Source organism: Tachypleus tridentatus, chromosome 4 (genome assembly GCF_004210375.1).
Source record: "Tachypleus tridentatus isolate NWPU-2018 chromosome 4, ASM421037v1, whole genome shotgun sequence".
NCBI classification, from domain to species: Eukaryota; Metazoa; Arthropoda; class Merostomata; order Xiphosura; family Limulidae; genus Tachypleus; species Tachypleus tridentatus.
Window position 1 is genome coordinate 47839933 of NC_134828.1, and position 6000 is coordinate 47845932.

Sequence of the window (6000 nt, forward strand, 5' to 3'; positions counted from 1 at the left end):
TGTGCCAACACAGTTTCACAAAATATTCGTTATTTACAACACCATACGTTTTGTTCGATTATTATTAATTAACGTGTGATTATTTATACACTGAGTATTGAGAAATGATGTTTCATTGAAAATGGAAAAACGCTAACTGAGAAGCCGCTAGCACCGTCGCAGTATTTAAAGATATGGAGAATTCCGGGAATTTCGTAATGTTAAGCAATATTGCACAAGAAAGTCCGTTCCGTTTCAACAAACTGACGTTACACTTAACGGTTCCAAATGAATGTTTAATTTTTCAGGTTTATTCAAGTACAAGTTTAGTTTCGACAGCATCGTCTTTCAGTAATAATGTCCGTAGTCCTTTTCAGTAGACCAGTTATATTATTCAGGTCATGCGGGCTTCGTTAGGGTAAAGGCTAAAATTAAATTATCATCTGTGAGTGTTTTATACTAATAACTGTTGATTTCGTTGTTTTAATAAAGGCAGTAGGTCAGATGACGCTTGTTGAACTTACTTTCTCAAATTAGCATTTCTAAAGTAGGAACGCCTAAAATTCGGTGTAATGATATAAAATAACCCCTACTCGTATGTTACATTGGAAAAAAAAGAATTGAATCTCTCAAGAAAGAGAGCATAAAAAGTTTTATGGCATTTTCTACTTTACTTTAAAATCTTTTATCATAGGAAAATAGACTTTTCTTTGACGATTTGCAGGTTCAACTTGCGGTCTGAACAATCAGAGAAATAGGAAAAACTTAAATTTTCTTCTAAAATTGAACCTCGCCATTAATAATTTCAAGAAATAGGAGCGTTTATTTTTATATAATGCCAGATGTGACGTATGTTAAATAAACAAACATTTCTATTCAATCCTTACACAAAAACATAAATATTCCTGTTAGTATTTAGTTTGTGAAGTATAAAATGCGGTTAACTCCATTGATCTTGAAACTATATCACAATGAATCAGCAAAAAACAATTTGTGAAATTAGCGTGAGCATAACTCAGTTTATTAAGAAATGGGTTACGATAGCAAATTTGCTATCACGTAAAACGGTGTATCGTTAAAATTTAAATATGCTGAACAAACATTGTAATTCGCGATATGCGACAGTTGATCTCGAGCGCTATGGAAGTCTCTAACTAATTTATGACAAGTTACGCCTTAGACATTGTTGTTTTAGATACATATTATCAGAGGATTTCTCGTTAAAAAGTTTCTGGAACTGCGAATTGAAATATGAGATAAACAAATTACCGACTTTCCTGGAAAACCAAATCACGTGCTTACACTCTCTATAATATTCATCTGAAATACAAACAGAAGTTGGGGTGCAAATCTGCGGTATATGCATCATTTGCATTTGATAAAATGTTTAATTGCAATCATGGAACTGAAGTAATATAGTAGTAGATTTTCAAATTAATTCCAGACCCAAATAAGCATTTATCATCCTCAACTTCCTTCGAGACACTTGCAGTCTTTCACTGCACGTATTGACTGCATTCATAGATTTCTTTTGTCAAGATGAAGTGTTAACGTATTGTTTCTGTTTTCTTTAGAATAATATTTAAAAGTTTTATATCTCCCGCTGAAATGCAAATGAAGACGTGTTCTCATTATTTTGCTTTCGGATAACTAGCACGATAAAATCTAAAGATATATTTCTGTCTACCGTCAATAAAAAAAAGAAAACCTTATCGACTCTTATACTGATGTAAGTAGATTAAATGTTATTGTAAATATTCTTCCCCGTGCCAATCTTTAGTTGAGATTCTCCAGAAAATTTTTTAGAGTAAGTATAAGAGCAGGTTTTCCTGCAGTAATTCTACTAAACACTGAATAATGTTTCTAGTACCTTCCCTAAATCACTGATCTTTACACTTCCATTTAGAATATGGGCATAGAAAATGAAATTGTGGTGTACAGAATGTGGCTGTAACTGCCTTCTCGTGATTCTTCAATACATGGAATACATTTTTTGAAGCTAGGTTTCGTGAAAGTTGGATTCTAGGGATAGATTTAAAAGATTGCTTGACAATTTGTTCCAACAAAGACGTACGGTCAGCATATAGACTGATGTGGCTTTGCTATAAGAAAATCACACATATATACTGTCAGCACCACTGTTGTGATGAATTGATATTTTTTTCATATCGCAATCTCAAGATATGACAGTGTTTTGTGTAAAGAAGGATGACGAGTAAAATACGGATTGAAAAGATTTTGTTGTGGGAGACAACCTAAATGAATGTGTAGTATAGCCGAACACGGTCACAGAATGGTATGAAAAGCTGTGATCGTGTCAGCAGCGATTGCGACGGAAAGGATATGAACCACAATCATAAAGAAATGATGCGAGACATCAGTGTCAATAAGTTAAAAAAGGATTAATCCCTTTCAATACGTGTTTCTAATTTAACACCTAAAAGCAGTGGTTTCTTTTATACTTTATTACAAGTGTGTTTCTTAACAGAATACAGTATGTTGAATGTGGAAATTAAGTGAATATTGAGATATATACATATAAAAGGTTTTCAACTTGTAAAAAAACTCTTTTTCAAATGTGTAGAAAAATATATATACAAGATAGTGTGGCCGAAGCGGTCTAAGGCGCTGGTTTAAGGCACCAGTCCGAAAGGGCGTGGGTTTGAATCCACCGCTGCCATTCTTTCTTTATTATGCCACATATCAGATGAACAAAATGTGGGTAAAATATTTCGAAGGAGAATCTTTTTTGGTGGGACAAGGAGAACAAGGCAAAACGTTTGTTACCAATTTAACATGAAACAACTGCCACATGTTTTATAATTTAGGTGAATCTCAGATAAACGCAGAATTTGCGACGCATAGAATTCACAACAAGACTGTGTGCCAACACAGTTTCAGAAAATATTCGTTATTTACAACACCATACGTTTTGTTCGATTATTATTAATTAACGTGTGATTATTTATACACTGAGTATTGAGAAATGATGTTTCATTGAAAATGGAAAAACGCTAAATGAAGCCGCTAGCACCGTCGCAGTATTTAAAGATATGGAGAATTCCGGGAATTTCGTAATATTAAGCAATATTGCACAAGAAAGTCCGTTCCGTTTCAACAAACTGACGTTACACTTAACGGTTCCAAATGAATGTTTAATTTTTCAGGTTTATTCAAGTACAAGTTTAGTTTCGACAGCATCGTCTTTCAGTAATAATGTCCGTAGTCCTTTTCAGTAGACCAGTTATATTATTCAGGTCATGCGGGCTTCGTTAGGGTAAAGGCTAAAATTAAATTATCATCTGTGAGTGTTTTATACTAATAACTGTTGATTTCTTTGTTTTAATAAAGGCAGTAGGTCAGATGACGCTTGTTGAACTTACTTTCTCAAATTAGCATTTCTAAAGTAGGAACGCCTAAAATTCGGTGTCATGATATAAAATAACCCCAACTCGTATGTTACATTGGAAAAAATGAATTGAATCTCTCAAGAAAGAGCATAAAAAGTTTATGGCATTTTCTACTTTACTTTAAAATCTTTTATCATAGGAAAATAGACTTTTCTTTGACGATTTGCAGGTTCAACTTGCGGTCTGAACAATCAGAGAAATAGGAAAAACTTAAATTTTCTTCTAAAATTGAACCTCGCCATTAATAATTTCAAGAAATAGGAGCGTTTATTTTTATATAATGCCAGATGTGACGTATGTTAAACTAAACAAACATTTCTATTCAATCCTTACACAAAAAACATAAATATTCCTGTTAGTATTTAGTTTGTGAAGTATAAAAATGCAGTTAACTCTATTGATCTTGAAACTATATCACAATGAATCAGCAAAAAAACAATTTGTGAAATTAGCGTGAGCATAACTCAGTTTATTAAGAAATGGGTTACGATAGCAAATTTGCTATCACGTAAAACGGTGTATCGTTAAAAATAAAATATGCTGAACAAACATTGTAATTCGCGATATGCGACAGTTGATCTCGAGCGCTATGGAAGTCTCTAACTAATTTATGACAAGTTACGCCTTAGACATTGTTGTTTTAGATACATATTATCAGAGGATTTCTCGTTAAAACGTTTTCTGGAACTACAATTGAAATATGAGATAAACAAATTACCGACTTTCCTGGGAAACCAAATCACGTGCTTACACTCTCTATAATATTCATCTGAAATACAAACAGAAGTTGGGGTGCAAATCTGCAGTATATGCATCATTTGCATTTGATAAAAATGTTTAATTGCAATCATGGAACTGAAGTAATATAGTAGATTTTCAAATATATGAAAAATTTTCAAATTAATTCCAGACCAAATAAGCATTTATCATCCTCAACTTCCTTCGAGACACTAAGTCTTTCACTGCACGTATTGACTGCATTCATGAATTTCTTTTGTCAAGATGAAGTGTTAACGTATTGTTTCTGTTTTCTTTAGAATAATATTTAAAGTTTTATATCTCCCGCTGAAATGCAAATGAAGACGTGTTCTCATTATTTTGCTTTCGGATAACTAGCACGATAAAATCTAAAGATATATTTCTGTCTACCGTCAATAAAAAAAAAAAGAAAACCTTATCGACTCTTATACTGATGTAAGTAGATTAAATGTTATTGTAAATATTCTTCCCCGTGCCAATCTTTGGTTGAGATTCTCCAGAAAATTTTTTTAGAGTAAGTATAAGAGCGAGGTTTTCCTGCAGTAATTCTACTAAACACTGAATAATGTTTCTAGTACCTTCCCAAACTCACTGATCTTTACACTTCCATTTAGAATATGTGCATAGAAAATGAAATTGTGGTGTACAGAATGTGGCTGTAACTGCCTTCTCGTGATTCTTCAATACATGGAATACATTTTTTGAAGCTAGGTTTCGTGAAAGTTGGATTCTAGGGATAGATTTAAAAGATTGCTTGACAATTTGTTCCAACAAAGACGTACGGTCAGCATATAGACTGATGTGGCTTTGCTATAAGAAAATCACACATATATACTGTCAGCACCACTGTTGTGATGAATTGATATTTTTTTTCATATCGCAATCTCAAGATATGACAGTGTTTTGTGTAAGAAGGATGACGAGTAAAATACGGATTGAAAGATTTTGTTGTGGGAGACAACCTAAATGAATGTGTAGGATAGCCGAACACGGTCACAGAGTGGTATGAAAAGCTGTGATCGTGTCAGCAGCGTTGCGACGGAAAGGATATGAACCACAATCATAAAGAAATGATGCGAGACATCAGTGTCAATAAGTTAAAAAAAGGATTAATCCCTTTCAATACGTGTTTCTAATTTAACACCTAAAAGCAGTGGTTTCTTTTATACTTTATTACAAGTGTGTTTCTTAACAGAATACAGTATGTTGAATGTGGAAATTAAGTGAATATTGAGATATATACATATAAAAGGTTTTCAACTTGTAAAAAACTCTTTTTTCAAATGTGTAGAAAAATATATACAAGGTAGTGTGGCCGAGCGGTCTAAGGCGCTGGTTTAAGGCACCAGTCCGAAAGGGCGTGGGTTCGAATCCCACCGCTGCCATTCTTTCTTTATTATGCCACATATCAGATGAACAAGAAATGTGGGTAAAATATTTCGAAGGAGAATCTTTTTGGTGGGACAAGGAGAACAAGGCAAAAGCGTTTGTTACCAATTTAACATGAAACAACTGCCACATGTTTTATAATTTAGGTGAATCTCAGATAAACGCAGAATTTGCGACGCATAAATTCACAACAAGACTGTGTGCCAACACAGTTTCAGAAAATATTCGTTATTTACAACACCATACGTTTTGTTCGATTATTATTAATTAACGTGTGATTATTTATACACTGGTATTGAGAAATGATGTTTCATTGAAAATGGAAAAACGCTAACTGAAGCCGCTAGCACCGTCGCAGTATTTAAAGATATGGAGAATTCAGGAATTTCGTAATGTTAAGCAATATTGCACAAGAAAGTCCGTTCCGTTTCAACAAACTGACGTTACACTTAACGGTTCCAAA

The 6000-nt window shown here is 33.4% G+C and overlaps 1 non-coding gene across 1 annotated transcript; it reads left to right on the forward strand.

The window, feature by feature from the left end:
* The first annotated feature begins 5453 nt into the window (after positions 1-5453).
* Positions 5454-5533, forward strand: TRNAL-AAG (transfer RNA leucine (anticodon AAG)). Its single transcript has one exon. It is a non-coding gene; the product is annotated as a tRNA-Leu (tRNA).
* The last annotated feature ends 467 nt before the right edge of the window (positions 5534-6000 follow it).